General features: G+C 47.6%; 1 pseudogene; it reads left to right on the plus strand.

The window, feature by feature from the left end:
• The window catches only part of LOC138359605 (major facilitator superfamily domain-containing protein 6-A-like), a 92960-nt pseudogene extending 78974 nt beyond the window's left edge, over positions 1 to 13986 (plus strand).
• Positions 13987 to 16377: the final 2391 nt, after the last annotated feature.

A 16377-nucleotide genomic window follows, 5' to 3' on the forward strand; every position in this document is an offset into this window, starting at 1 on the left:
CCCCACAATATTGGGGTCAACCTCAAGACCCCACAATATTGGGGTCAACCTCGGAAGACCCCACAATATTGGGGTCAACCTCGGAAGACCCCACAATATTGGGGTCAACCTCGGAAGACCCCACAATATTGGGGTCAACCTCGGAAGACCCCACAATATTGGGGTCAACCTCGGAAGACCCCACAATATTGGGGTCAACCTCGGAAGACCCCACAATATTGGGGTCAACCTCGGAAGACCCCACAATATTGGGGTCAACCTCGGAAGACCCCACAATATTGGGGTCAACCTCGGAAGACCCCACAATATTGGGGTCAACCTCGGAAGACCCCACAATATTGGGGTCAACCTCGGAAGACCCCACAATATTGGGGTCAACCTCGGAAGACCCCACAATATTGGGGTCAACCTCGGAAGACCCCACAATATTGGGGTCAACCTCGGAAGACCCCACAATATTGGGGTCAACCTCGGAAGACCCCACAATATTGGGGGGGGGGGGTCTGCGAGGTGCCCTTGTCTTGTGATAGGCCTACGAGGTCTCCTTCAGTCTAGCATATTTAGTTATGCTTGAGGCTGTTGTGCATGTGGAGTTCTTCCTTTGTTATATGTATTGTTGAAACATGTGACTTTGTACATGTGAGGTAGCAGCAGCAGCAGCAGCCTCAGGTGTCCTGATCAAGCTGTCTGTTGGGACCTTAATGATGTCTGCTGAGGAGGTATTGTCTGCAGACTATAATTTCAGGAAGTCCCGGTTTTCTACATATTCCTTTGTCGTTGCAAATAACTTTGTCCTTGTCCATCAGGTGAGCATAATGCATTCACCTCAAGATTCGTGTTGGATGGGCCAAATGGCTTTAGCCTTGCCAGCTTACTTGTTTTTGCTGGATTGTTTGACATTTAATTTGTTTTGCATTTGTCATTGTTTTTCCCACAAGGATGAGTTGTACCTCACTGGGCATTTGCATGCCAACGAGAGACATTTAGAGGTTCTTGTAGACGTTTAATCCGTTACGTGTCACTGAGGGCGCTACAGTGTGTGTTTTCTTACAGGCGTTCTTGAGCTTGACGATGGCCGCCAGCGGGTGTGCGGCCTTGGTGTTCTCTGCGGTGCCTGCGGCCCGCCGCACCCACCACCTGCCGGAGCAGCTGGTCTTCAGCGTGGCCTGCGGGGACGACGGAGCCACCATCCTCAGACCCGAGGCTCCCTATCACTGCGACTACCGCCCCCTCCTCCACAACCTCTCCCTCGCCCTCACCAACTGCTCCCTCTGCCACCCCACCAGGTAGCCCCACCAGGTACCCCCACCAGGGACCCCACTAGGTAACCCCCACCAGGGACCCCCACCAGGTAGCCCCACCAGGTAGCCCCACCAGGTACCCCCACCAGGTACCCCCACCAGGTAACCCCACCAGGTACCCCCACCAGGGACCCCACTAGGGACCCCACTAGGTAACCCCCAGCAGGGACCCCCACCAGGTAACCCCCACCAGGGACCCCCACCAGGTAAGCCCCACCAGGGACCCCCACCAGGGACCCCCACCAGGGACCCCCACCAGGTAGCCCCACCAGGGACCTCACTCCCCTCAGCACCACCTGCAGTACCACAGGAAGGATCCTCCCCCCCCCCACACACCTGCTGCAGGTGTGGGGGGGGGAGACTTTCACACTGTGGGGCAGGTGTAGTGTTAATGAAACACACCTCAATAAAACTATGCAAACATAGTCTTAGAAATAAACATGTTTTATACACAGTAAAATATGAAATAATACACACATTTTATATATATTTTTAAGTGGGTGAGAATTAGACACCCAGCCCCCACACCTGACACCCAGCCCCCACACCTGACACCCAGCCCCCACACCTGACACCCAGCCCCCACACCTGACACCCAGCCCCCACACCTGACACCCAGCCCCCACACCTGACACCCAGCCCCCACACCTGACACCCAGCCCTCACACCTGACACCCAGCCCCCACACCTGACACCCAGCCCCCCACACCTGACACCCGTGTGGGCCGGGTGTCAAGTGTGTGGGCCGGGGTCTCTATTCTTAGGTGAATTATGTACTGTAATTTTATCTTAAACACAATTATCAGTGTTCACTCAGTCATGAAATAAGCTTTTGAATTTGTAACAATGATTCTGTTGAAGATTAATAGTTATTTACGCGGAATGACATTTGTGAAATATTGAGAGCTGGAATGTTGTTGTTGCTCCAGCTTAATAACTTTGGAAATAGTAAACTTGATAAAATTGAAAATGTTAAGGAATTTAAGTCATTAAGTTTATCATTAGTTATGATAATAAGTTATTGTGTGGTAACGAGGACTAGGGGACAACATGGAGAAATTCCTTCTCCGCAGAGGAGTATTGTTACAAGTGTGATATAATAACTACTAGCTTATTATGGTTGGTACACAGCACATGTACAGTACACATAGTGGGGTGTGATACCAGAATAACTCTTCAGTAAGATTTTGTCCCACGTGTTTAACAACTTCTGCTCTGTTGAATCCAAGTTGAAATCTTAATGGGTTTGTAAACTGTGCACTAGAGTAACGCTGTTATCAATAAGGGAGATAACAGCGTTATCTCCTTCAGTGCAATGTGGCTAGATAACGAGGGATTTATTCTGTTTAGGAACTGACGTCTTTATTGGTTATCAGTGATGTGTCTGGAGGTGAAGCAGGGCCCTGGAGTGGGGCCCCGTGTCAGGGCCCCGGGTGGGCCCAGTGCCAGGGGCCAGAGGTGGTGGTGGCCCCTCAGGCCATGGTCATCACCGCCGCCAACACCTCCACCACCACCACCACAGCTCTCACCACCACAGCTCTCACCACCACAGCTGTCAACACCACAGCTCTACACATCCTAGACGGGTCCTGTGCTGGCGTCTCTGTGCTGGTGAGTCCTTGTCCCTCCCCCCCCCTTTGTCTCTCTCTCTCTATCTGCCTCTACCTGTCTGTCTCTGCCTGTCTGTCTCTGCCTGTCGTCTCTGCCTGTCTGTCTCTGCCTGTCGTCTCTGCCTGTCGTCTCTGCCTGTCTGTCTCTGCCTGTCTGTCTCTGCCTGTCTGTCTCTGCCTGTCTGTCTCTGCCTGTCTGTCTCCGTCTCTCCCTCTCTCTTTTCCTCGCCCCCCCCCCTCATCTAGTACTCTGTCCCTGTCCTTAATTCATTATTTTTACAAACAAAATTACAAATGTTTTCTTTACTATTAAGCTGAACGATTATCTGTTATTGAGAGTATACCACTACTTATAACACTACTTATAACGCGCCCACCTGGCTATATCACCACTGATAGCGCCACCAGGCGTCTTGTTACCACTTACGACGGTGAAGGGTTATCTTACAACGGTAAAGGGTTATCTTGAGATAGGCCTCCTCTTTTTTTTTTTTTTTTTTTTTTTTTTTACACACCCCCAGAAAGCAGCCCGTAGCAGCTGTCTAACTCACAGGTACCTATTTACTGCTAGGTAACAGGGGCATCGGAGTGAAAGAAACATTTTGCCCATTTGTCTCCGCCTCCACCGAACCCAGAACTTCAGGACTACGAATCCGAAGCGGTGTCCCCCCCAGCTGTCAGGCGCCCTACCGGTCACAGGAGAGTTGAAGGTGTTACTCTAGTGGGCGGTGGGCACCGTACCTGGACAGTCACCTACTGTGACCTATCCCGGAGTATTTACACTGGCACAGGGGGGGGAGGGGAGAGAACACGGTCGACTCCCACTATTCACCGTCATCCAACTAATTCTGAAACAGTTGATAATTACGGGCGAGAGGAAGATAATTTTACAAGTGAGAATAACAAGGTCGACCTAGAGAGATGCCCCACAGGATACCTGGACCTGGCAACTATATATAAGTGAATCTGCAGGAACGAATGGACACACCAGATGGACAGTTTAATATTAACTTTAACTACTTTTCAGTATCAAGATCGTCCTCTATCTTCCCTATTAAGGCAATTAAAATTCTTAACACTTGTGATGTTGGAACGTAAGGGACCAGTACTGATCAGAACAGCAGTGATGAACTTCCGTGGAGACGCCAGATGGTCAGTCTCCCTCCTCCTGTGATGCCCAACAATGGACCTCAGACTCCTGTTTGGTCTGAGACACAGCACACACTCTCTAACCGATGTTGTTGTTTTACATTCAGCTACTCTGAACCAAAAGTTGCAGGTAGCACTGGCTATGGTGAGCACGGCGTACTTACCTGGCAAAGGAGATATTTGCGCGCTCTAACCAATTGTTATTGTTTTAGAATAGGCTACTCTGAGCAAAAAGTTCCAAGCAGCACGGGCTATGGTGAGCCTGTAGGGGACTTACCTGGCACAGGAGCGGGGCTGTGTGCGGTCTTTCTGTGACCGCTCTGCTCTAACCAACTTTAGGCCCCTACAAGTCTCCATTCAAGTAACCTCAAGAACTGTTTCAAGAGATTAAAGGCTTGACGCTGGTACTGCAGGCGGGTGAGGCTTCAAGCGCGATGTTTGGTCTATAACACACTCCACCAGTCGTGTTACCTCCAGGTCCTCTGCTGGGTGCACGGAGGCGACCAACTGAAGACTATCAGAGGCGTTTCATATTCCAAGTTCACACGCGCGCACAACCCGTTTCTCGTGGCAAACGAGTTGGACCTTCCTGCATTGTAATGTGAGGATTACCCCCTTGGGGTAGCTGCTGGCTGCCGCCCTCGCTGACCCCGGGAGAGTCAGGAATTGTCAGATAATGGCATCTGACCAATGCGATATTTGATGGAAGTTTGGCTATTGGGGCCTCGGTGAATTGGTGTCAGTTGGTATTTTGTCAATTTCTTGGTTTGTCCCGACATTGTAAATGTTCTTCTGTCCAGCGAGAAGTGTAGAATTTTAGCAATTAGGACCCTGCTTATTGTAGACCCGGTCTCTATTACCGATTTAAACATACTCTTCTTGTATTAAAACTACATGACAAAAGTTAGCTTTTGGAGTAAAACTAAAATGAAAAACCTTCATTGTCGGTAAATTGTGGACCCTTCAGCCACGACACGCTCACTCTGCGTTCACATTATTAGTTTACACATTCTGGAGTTTATATTTGCCGCCTCCACTTCTTTCATCTCTTCGTTCTTACCCCTAACATCACTTTGCGGCCTCTGACGCCTAAGACCCCGCTAGTATAACTTCACTCTATACCACATGTTACATAGACAATTTTGTTTATATTACTGCAAAGAAAAATTTACTATAGAAATGTGAATAATGAATTGCCTTAATATGGTGTCAGGAGAGTGCGAGCGAGGGTACGGTGAAGGACGCAGCGTACACCGTCGGAGCGCGGGAGGCGGCCTGCAGCCTGCACTGCTCGGCCCTCCTGCCCCGGGAACACCTCTGCACCAACACCAAGACCGTGGAGGTGTTGGACCCCATGATCACCTTCTGGTGCTACCTCATGGTCCGCGTCCTCAACGGCCTCACCTTAGGTAAGGTAAACACAGCCCAACACCAGTGTCTGAGCTCGTTGTGCTCCACACGGCCCGGGCTCTGGTTGTGCTCCACACGGCCCGGGCTCTGGTTGTGCTCCACACGGCCCGGGCTCTGGTTGTGCTCCACACGGCCCGGGCTCTGGTTGTGCTCCACACGGCCCGGGCTCTGGTTGTGCTCCACACGGCCCGGGCTCACGTATTTCACCTGCATCTGTGTGTGGATTTATTCTAATGTATGTATAAGAATTCACGTGTATGTATGTTTTGGTGTGCGCATATGTATGTGTTTGTGTGCACGTATGTATGTTCGTGAATGCATGTATGTATACTGAAACATTGAAATAACTGCTAAAAGCATATAGTTCTTCAAAAAAATTTAAAATGTGTAGAATATTTGAGACCGTGTTAAACTCCTGCCTTTAATAGTGAGCACCGACTGAAACACCGTCTCATAATGCCAAATTGTTGCCAAAACATGTGTAATTATTTTTAAAACTGACGTGTTTGGATCGAGCGGTCTTGTGTCCCATGGGCATCACTTGGACTCGCCAGTATAGCATTGTTTCATGCAGGCCGGTGTTCGATCCCCCGACGTTCCAAGTGGTTGGCCCACCATTCCTTTCCCTCTGTCCTCTCACAGCACCTTGGCTTCGTATCGTTTCCAAGTGCTATACAGTCACACTTAGTGACTTGTCTTCGTAATTATTTTGTTTCGTCAGATTCTTTTGTAGTAGTAGGCATCCATCAGTCTCAGGAGACTATGGAGTTGCGCTCTGGTTGTCGGTCTGGAGTGGCCTCACCAGGGCGCAAAGCCAGGGTAGGTTGATATGGGGGAGAAGCTGTTACCCAGGCAGCAGGTCCCCCCCTCTCCACGGCGCTGAAAGTCTCCAATGGAAAGGGTTTTTTGTATAAAAGTTTATTTCTTGCAGCGACGAGCTTCACCTTGTTCGACGGGGCCGCCATGGCCATCCTGAAGGAGCACAAGGGCGAGTACGGCCTCCAGCGTCTCTACGGCAACGTGGGCGCCATCGTCGTCACGCCCATCTCCGGCGTCCTCATTGATGTCGTCTCCGACATGAGCGGCAGCCAGGACTACAGGTGGGAGGCTGGGTGCTAGGGACGAGAGCGGCCAGGGCTACAGGTGGGAGGCTGGGTGCTACGGACGAGGGCGGCCAGGGCTACAGGTGGGAGGCTGGGTGCTTGTGGGTGCTAGGGACGAGGGCGGCCAGGGCTACAGGTGGGAGGCTGGGTGCTAGGGACGAGGGCGGCGGCCAGGACTACAGGTGGGAGGCTGGGTGCTTGTGGGTGCTAGGGACGAGGGCGGCCAGGGCTACAGGTGGGAGGCTGGGTGCTTGTGTGTGCTAGGGACGAGGGCGGCCAGGGCTACAGGGTGGAGGCTGGGTGCTTGTGTGTGCTAGGGACGAGGGCGGCCAGGGCTACAGGTGGGAGGCTGGGTGCTTTTGTGTGCTAGGGACGAGGGCGGCCAGGGCTACAGGTGGGAGGCTGGGTGCTTGTGTGTGCTAGGGACGAGGGCGGCCAGGGCTACAGGTGGGAGGCTGGTGCTTGTGTGTGCTAGGGACGAGGGCGGCCAGGGCTACAGGTGGGAGGCTGGGTGCTTGTGTGTGTGCTAGGGACGAAGGTCCACTCCCCCAGCATGGCCTGTATGGACTCTTGGGGGCGGGTAGGGGGCAAGGCCGTGAATTCATGTATGAATTGTATTGTAAAATGTTTGTCAAGTCAAAATATAAATTTTGACTTAACACACCGTATCCTTTTAACTGATGACGTTTGTGTGTTAGCTACGTTGTTAATACTGAAGACTAAGTCTTATCTTGTGTCCCAACATAATATTCAGATAACTCGCACTGGGCATTCTACAGTTTCATTGATGTTAAAAACCTCTGTAAATATATTATTATCCAGTCTATAAATATTGAAGGTGCTCGCCAAAACGGAAGGCTGTGATTTATCAAGACTTTACATGTTCACTTACGAAACCTGTACATCTTTTCTAGATCATGGTTTCTTAGTCTGTGTTTGTTAATCAGTTTATGCGCTTGGGTATATCGCAACCCAAGACTATTGTTATAGATCGCTTGCTTAGTTCTTCGCAGCAGCATATACTATGTAATAAATGTAAACCAGGCAGCCATGATTGAGGAAAGATGTAAAGGTTTCGTTACTGAACCCGTAAATGATTGATTAATCCCGGCCCAGAAGATCTGTGGAGCCTAACCGTGCTACTCTTCCTGGTGAGGTAGTCCTGCCTTCTACCTGTACTGCGGCCTCAAGGTCCTCCGCCGCCGTCCTCATCCTCTTCGTCGACCTCGACTTCCGGCAGCCGTCAAATAGGGTGGTGAAGGACTTCCGCTTCCTACTGAAGCAGCCGGAGATCATCATCTTCCTGCTGGTGATGCTCATCTCTGGTACGTGCCTCTTCCCGTCTCCTGCTGGTGGTGACCAAGTGGTCACTTACCTCGGAGCGTCACTCCTCCTCGCAGAATAAAATCACAAGAACGTAATTTGTTTTGTATATATATTGAGGCTGTACGATAAATATTAATAATTACATAAAGTACATTTGAAATATGACAGGAATGTTCTTGGGTACACAATATAATTTATATAAAGCCATAAATACGCCGAACGTTTCAGGCATAAATGTTTGTACACACACTCCTTGACTTGTAATGTAATGAAGGCCTTCAGCATGTTGTTATTTATTGGGTTGCTTAGATATGCATATTTTAGGCATCCTATTACAAATGGTTTTGTAGGATTATTGAGTAAAAGGATTATTGGCAGTTTTCTATGTTGGTCAGTTTAAGGGCAAGCCCATGTTGTTGCAAACACACATTCCCTAACACAGTTCTCACTCTTCACAGGGACGTGCTTCGGACTGCTGGACACGTTCCTCTTCTGGCTGCTGCAAGACATGGGCGCTAAGAAGTACCTGATGGGCATCACTGTGACCGTGGGCAGCCTCGCCGGCATCCCTACCCTTATTGCCTCGGAATTTTTCTTTAAGAAACTTGGACACGCCAATACCATTATCCTCGGATTTGCTTTCTATGTCATAAGGATGTTGGGTAAGTTGGAGTCGCCCTCGCTAAGCTCGGCAACATGTATGGCTGCTATGTTGTTGTTGTCCGTGGGGTTGGTGCCGCAACCTGTCCTCTTAAAAATAACGTTGCTTTTGGCCGTTTGGCCGTATGGCCGAATATGGACGTAATTTGAAAATGAAAAAAAAATGAAAATTAAATTTGGGATTTTTTTTTCAACAACAGTAAGTTAAGGGTCCTGTGATAGGCTAGGTGGGCAGGAAGTTCTCATCAAGCTTTAAAGCGGTATGAAAAACGTTAATGAAAAATTTCCTCTTCTAAGCTGGCCGAGTAAGCCGGACGACTCAGACAGAAAACGAAACAGTACGTCACTTTTGTGAGTCGATTTCATTTCAAATTACGTCCAAATTTGCCATAGTGCGCATACGAGCGAAAAGTGACGTTATTTTTAATGGGGCGGGTTGGGTGCCCTGCATCTGTTAGACTCTGTTGTGGGTGGGGCAGCAGAGGCAGGAAGTCAGTTTTTCGTATTTAGTGATTAATAGTCACTCTAAAGATGTGTGTTTTCTCTACATGGAATATCTGTTCTTCCTTAATGCCAAGAGGATTCGATCCTTCATTGTGGTGACGGTTTGTATTAATTTCTGGTTTACGTTTATGGCCGGCATGTGTTGGCCTTCTGTAAATCCAAAGCTCTTCCAGAGCTTTTCCTTCTCTGTTGCTTTCCCCAGGTTCCGCTTCAGTGTGCTGTTCGGTCCTGCGAATTCAACTTTCTGGAGGTTTTCTTCTCCCGAGTTTTCCCTTGGTCGCTCATGAGGACCTTTTGGTGTCTTCTCAGATTTTGGGCCTCGCTTCCATGATGGACCTTGCTTCCTTTGAGTTTAGGTCGATGGTGCCATTTTGGCTATGTTATGAGGTTGTCAGCCACACCATGAGGCTGGCTGACAACCCTTTTTTTCTCTCCCCTTGTCAGGGTTCAATTGTCAGGGTTCTGTTGCTCCCGCACGTCTGAGTGTCGTGAAGTGTCGAATATCTTTCAGGTATTCTTGTGTGGCCCTCCTTATTCTCTGCTCGAGGACCACTTGTTTCTCTTGCTCTCGCCAAGGATTTGGGTAAGTGGCAGCTTCACGTTAAGCTGCCAGTACTTTCTGCAAACCTTATCGTGGAGGATCGTAGGGCGCATATGAATTTGGCGATGGTCATGTGGTGTTGGGCATTCGTGAAGCTTTTTGCTGATAATCTTCGTGAAGACATGGACTTACTTTACTTGATTCCTGGTGGGGAGGTCTTGACCCTGCAGTGCCGGGGGTCACTGTGAAACATTCACCCCGAGGTGGACCTCTTCACATTGGCTTGGAACTGGCATCTTCCCCCCTCTGGTTCCATTTCCCGATTGCGAGGCTCACAGTAGGTGGTGTTTGGCTGGACTGGTCGAGCTGTGGGGTACATTTACCTGTTTTGTTTTTTTCGCCCGTCCCCTCGGTTCAGTTCAGTTGTTGCTCCAGGTTCTTTCTAGACTGTAGTCGTTTCTTCGGGTGCATGGTCCTTCTGGCTCCTGGTTTCTAGCCCAATTTCTGAACCCACAGTTTCCCCCACAGCTCTGCCTTGCGCTGTGGGGGGAATGGCAGAAATCAGCAATTATACAACTTGGTCAACAAACAGTATTGTTTGAAAATAGCAAAACATAGGTTGACATATAGGGGAGTAAGGTAGGTTACATGGAGTTTATTAGGTAGTACTTAGTTTTTCTCATTAATCTGGTTAAGAGAGGTACAACCTTTGACATGATTGGGAAGGTCATTCCATATTCTGGGTCCCTTGATTTAAAGAGCATTTCTAGTTTGGGTAAGGCGTACTCTTGAAATATCAACTAAGTATTTGTTTCTGGTGTGGTGCCCATATATGCTGCTCTAACGGTGGTCTTTTCTAATATGTCTTTTGAGGGATATTAGTTTTGGCCGTCAAACAAGGCCATGGCGGCCAGATATTTAGTCAATTTTCATGCATTTCGCTGGGCAGTATTTCCCGGTCGATGGTCTATCATTCAAATTAGTTCCTACTGCCTTTCCTCCCCAGAGAGTTCATCTTTGTGCTTATTCTCGTTGGGGGCTACAGTGAAGCCACAACGGGCTCCCAAAAAACTCTGCATTTATGTATTGCAAAACCTCTTTTTGTAGAGGCCGAGTGGCTCCGTCTCTCTCCTTCCCTTCTTGGTTCGTCGGCTCGTTGTCATCTTTCAGTTTTGGTTCGTTCAGTTCAGGTAAAGACGAAGGTTTTTCTGTTCAATGACTGACTGGAAAATTGGTGGAGGACCCAGCTCAGGGCCACCTGGTGATGGCAGTCAGTGCTAACGTGTCTAAGTAGTGTTGAGTACCGTTTCATTTGAATCATTTGGGGAGTGGTTTGGCAGTTTCGAGGCATTTGTTCTTGTAAACCCATCAGTGTCTGTAAAGCTTTGCTAACTTTCTGGATGCTTTCTTGGTGAAAGGCGAAATGTCATTTATTCTCTGCACCTCTTGAGAGGGAATGGGACCAGGTTCTGAATCTGGCCTCCTGAAGGTAAAAAAGAACTCTTGTGACTGTCTAGTATGCAGCAATCTCAGCCAGATAGCTATAGAGAACCACCAGGGCTCTATCAGAAAGAGGTATTTCGTTATATTCAATGCTGTTTTTTTTCCTCCTTGGCTGGGCTAATTTTCCAAATAAAGGTTTTGTTGTGGACGCATTCCATCTGGACTGAATTGTTGGACTTAATACGCGCTCTTCCCTGAGGTTCAGGTGCTCCTTCTGTACCGTCAAGGTTAGAGAGATGTTGGCTACAGCGTGGTGTTGACTGCCATGTGGCTACATGATCGACCCTCGGCCAGGTCTCATGAAGCATTTACATGTCCACTTACGAAACCTGTACATCTTTCTTTAATTTTGCAGCACAATTTACATTAAGCAGTTTAAGCTCCAAAACACTATAACCACAATAACCTAGCTTGGGTTGTGAAATATTGAAGCTCGAGAACTATTTAATAAATAGACTAAACTGCCAAGATCGAGGAAAGATGTACAGATTTCGTAATTGACACTCAAATACTCATGAATCCTGACCGCTGGTTCCCAGCTCTGTTCTTAGTTACTCTGTTCATGTATTGTTTTGTCTCGGTACTTTGCTTGTACTTGTAACTTGATGGATGGTGTATTACCAGAATGCTTCTACTTGTAACTTGATAGATGGTGTATTACAGAATGCTTCTACTTGTAACTTGATAGATGGTGTATTACTAGAATGCTTCTACTTGTAACTTGATGGATGGTGTATTACCAGAATGCTTCTACTTGTAACTTGATAGATGGTGTATTACTAGAATGCTTCTACTTGTAACTTGATAGATGGTGTATTACCAGAATGCTTCTACTTGTAACTTGATAGATGGTGTATTACTAGAATGCTTCTACTTGTAACTTGATAGATGGTGTATTACCAGAATGCTTCTACTTGTAAATTGATAGATGGTGTATTACCAGAATGCTTCTACTTGTAACTTGATAGATGGTGTATTACCAGAATGCTTCTACTTGTAACTTGATAGATGGTGTATTACCAGAATGCTTCTAACTTGTAACTTGATAGATGGTGTAATTACCAGAATGCTCTTACTTGTAACTTGATAGATGGTGTATTACCAGAATGCTTCTACTTTAACTTGATAGATGGTGTATTACCAGAATGCCTTCTACTTGTAACTTGATAAGATGGTGTATTACCAGAATGCTTCTACTTGTAAACTTGATAGATGGTGTATTACCAAGAATGCTTCTACTTGTAACTTGATAGATGGTGTAATTACCAGAATGCTTCTACTTGTAACTTGATAGATGGTGTATTACAGAATGCTTCTACTTGTAACTTGATAGATGGTGTATACCAGAATGCTTCTACTTGTAACTTGATAGATGGTGTATTACCAGAATGCTTCTACTTGTAACTTGATAGATGGTGTATTACCATCACTAAACATATTCCTTTAAAGATTAAAAGTGGTAGAGTTGCTCATTTATATCATGTTTAAATCTATTATTTGAAAATGTAGGCCTGACATTAGCATTTTTTAACACTGAGCATATTTTGTTAAATATAAACTTTGTACTATGTTTAGAATAAGAGAAACTATTCATTACCATTATTTTTTGTGATGGCAAGCTCCGTCTTGTTGTGTACCTTTGGTTGGTGAAGTGTGGACCTCTCCGTCAGGTTACTCCTTCATCACGAACCCTTGGTGGGTGATGCCCTTCGAGGCGCTGGAGTGCTTCACGGTGTCGCTGATGGGCGCGGCGGCCGTGTCCTACGCGGCGGCGCTCTCCACGCCCTCCACCCTCGCCACTCTTCAGGGCGTCTACGGCGCATCCACTTCGGTGTTGGTAAGTCTGGCTCTTGGCCGCAAGACTTTTGGGGCCAATGACTTCCCCTCAGACCTCTCTGGGCCCTTGGCTCTCCCTCAGACCTCTCTGGCCCTTGGCTCTCCCTCAGACCTCTCTGGCCCTTGGCTCTCCCTCAGACCTCTCTGGCCCTTGGCTCTCCTCAGACCTCTCTGGCCCTTGGCTCTCCCTCAGACCTCTCTGGCCCTTGGCTCTCCCTCAGACCTCTCTGGCCCTTGGCTCTCCCTCAGACCTCTCTGGCCCTTGGCTCTCCCTCAGACCTCTCTGGCCCTTGGCTCTCCCTCAGACCTCTCTGGCCCTTGGCTCTCCCCTCAGACCTCTCTGCCCTTGGCTCTCCCTCAGACCTCTCTGGCCCTTGCTCTCCCTCAGACCTCTCTGGCCCTTGGCTCTCCCTCAGACCTCTCTGGCCCTTGGCTCTCCCTCAGACCTCTCTGGCCCTTGGCTCTCCCTCAGACCTCTCTGGCCCTTGGCTCTCCCTCAGACCTCTCTGAGGGAGAGGGAAAATGTCACTACGCAACGATTTTCCTTTGTATCTCTCAGTATGTCCCAAATTATGGACACTTTTCGAAGAGCGCGGGCCACCCGTGACCTCCCTCCCTCGTCCCCTAGACGTACTCATCTAGTTGTGCTTGCGGGGGTTGAGCTTCGGCTCTTTGGTCCCGCCTCTCAACTGTCAATCAACTGGTGAAACAGATTCCTGAGCCTACTGGGCTTTTATCATATCTACATTTGAAACTGTATATGAGTCAGCCTCCACCACATCACTACTTAATGCATTCCATTTGTTAACTACTGACACTGAAAAAATTCTGTCTCTGTGGCTCATTTGGGTACTAATGTTTCCACCTGTGTCCCCTTGTTCGTGTTCCACCTGTGCTAACGAGTTTCTTTGTCCATCCTGTCAATTCCCCCGATAATTTTGTAGGTGGTTATCACGTCTCCCCTTACTCTTCTGTTTCCAGAGATGCGAGGTCAGTTTCCCAAGCCTTTCCTCGTAGCTCATACCTCTCAGTTCCGGGACTAGTCTGGTGGCATACCTCTGAATCTTCTGTGTCTTGTGTTTAACTAGGTATGGACTCCAGGCTGGAGCTGCATATTCCAGGATTGGTCTTACATAAGTGGTATACAAGGTCCTAAAAAGCAGTTCTTATGTGTCAGTCTAACATATGCCGCTGATGATATCCTTTTCATGTGGGCCTCTTGGGGACAGGTTCGGTATGATATCAACCCCCAGATCTTTCTCTCTATTTGACTCTTGCAGGATATTACCTCCCAGATGGTACATTGTGTTCAGCCTTCTGCTCCATTCGCCTAATTTTCATTACTTTACACTTTCCTAAGTTGAACTTAAGCAATTTTTAGACCATTCCACAGTTTGTCAGTTAGTCCTTTAGTTCTCTGTCTATCTTTCATCTGTCTTGATTCTTCTCATTTTTGCATCAGCGAACATTGAGAAAAATGTTTGTGTAATTACCTAAGTGTAGTTACAGGATGAGAGCTACGCTCGTGGTGTCCCGTCTTACCAGTACTCTTGTCATATATCGCTTTGAAATATTTGATGGTTTAGGCCTCCACCACATTCTCACTTGATATTTTCCAACCGTCTACCACTGTTTTCTAAAGTGAAAATTCTTGTCTTTGGCAGCTTTGTTTAGTTAGTGTAAATTTATGACTTCTTGTTCTTAAAGTTCCAGGTCTCAGGAATTCTTCTCTATCAATTTGATCGATTCCCGTTACTATTTTGTACGTAGTGATCATATCACTTTTTCTTCTGTCTTCTAGTTTTGGCATATTTAATGCCTCTAACCTCTCATCGTAGCTCTTGTCATTCAGTTCTGGGAACATTTAGTTGCATGTCTTTTCACCTTTTCCAATTTGTTGATGTACTTCTTAAGATATGGGCACCACACAACCGCTGCATATTCCCGCTTGGTCTAACAAACGTCGTGAACAATTTCTTTAGTATTTCACCGTCCATGTATTTTAAAAGCAGTTCTAAAGTTAGAAAGTGTAGCATAGGCTCCTCGCATGATATTTTTGTGATCCTCGGGTGAAAGTTTTCTGTCTAGAACCACCCCTAGATCTTTCTTTAAAAGAATTCTTTAAATTATTTCTAATATAATTTAATACATTCTCATATTCTACAGTCTATAACATGGTATTTATTCACATTAAATTCCATTTGTCAAGTGGTGCTCCATACACTTTGTCCACTCAGCTATCGTGTGTGTGTGTGTGTGTGTGGTGTGTGGTGTGTATTCACCTAGTTGTGCTTGCGGGGGTTGAGCTCTGCTCCTTCGGCCTCTCAACTGTCAATCAATCAACTGTTACTATTACTAATTATTTTGTTTTCCACACACACAGAAAGCAGCCCGTAATAGCTGTCTAACTCCCAGGTACCTATTTACTGTTAGGTGAAAGGGCATCAGAGTGAAAGAAACTCTGCCCATTTTTGTTTCCGCCGGCGCCGGGAATCGAACCCCTAACCACAGGACTACGTATCCAGCGTGCTGTCCACTCAACCACCACCCCCCTTGAGAGTGAGTGTGTGAGTGTGTGTATGTGTGTGTGTGTGTGTAACGAATGTACACTCACGACCCTAGACATAGGGGGACGTAAACAAGGTTGTTAGTGCTAACCTGACCTTCAGGGATGCTCTGCCCTCTCTATCGTCAGCCACAACTACATACCTTCTCTTTTTTTTTTTTTAGTTTTACTCAGTCCAACCACTTGGGCTGGACGGTACAGCGACGGCTTCGCTTCTTGCAGGATCGCGTTCAATACCCGATCGTCCTAGTCGTTGGGCACCGTTCCTTCCCTTCATCCTTTCCTAAATCCTTATATCCCTTCTAAGTGCTATATAGTCTTAGTGGCTTAGCACTTTCTTCTGACGATTACCTCCCTCCCCCTTTTTTACCTATATGACCAAAAGGTTAGGTGAGGAGGGGGAGGGGGGATGGGTGTTGAATTGGGGGCCAGGAATAGTTGATAAGCTGGGCTGGGACAAGTGCCTCTCTATCAGTACTTACCTATCAGTGGCTATGAGGAAGTGAGGTCTAGCTTTATATGCCCATACAACTTATATACCTTTTACATAATAATTTAACTTCCCACACTGTAAGGGGGGGGGGCAGAGGTCACGACCTCTCCATAGGGTGCAGTCGCACCTCCACAGATCTCCAGTATCATCTGCTGATACTGGTAATGGCTCCAAAGGGCCACCACTTACGGGCTACGGGCCCGAGACGAGGTTGTTGTTGTTGAAGATTTAGCTACTCAGGACGAAGTGTAGCACGGGCTATGGTGAGCCCGAGACGAGGTTGTTATAGATTAAGCTACTCTGAACAAGTTCCAAGTAGCACGGGCTATGGTGAGCCCGTAACTTACCTGGCACAGGAGCGGGGCAAGAAGCACA

This window comes from Procambarus clarkii, chromosome 92 (assembly GCF_040958095.1).
Source record: "Procambarus clarkii isolate CNS0578487 chromosome 92, FALCON_Pclarkii_2.0, whole genome shotgun sequence".
NCBI classification, from domain to species: Eukaryota; Metazoa; Arthropoda; class Malacostraca; order Decapoda; family Cambaridae; genus Procambarus; species Procambarus clarkii.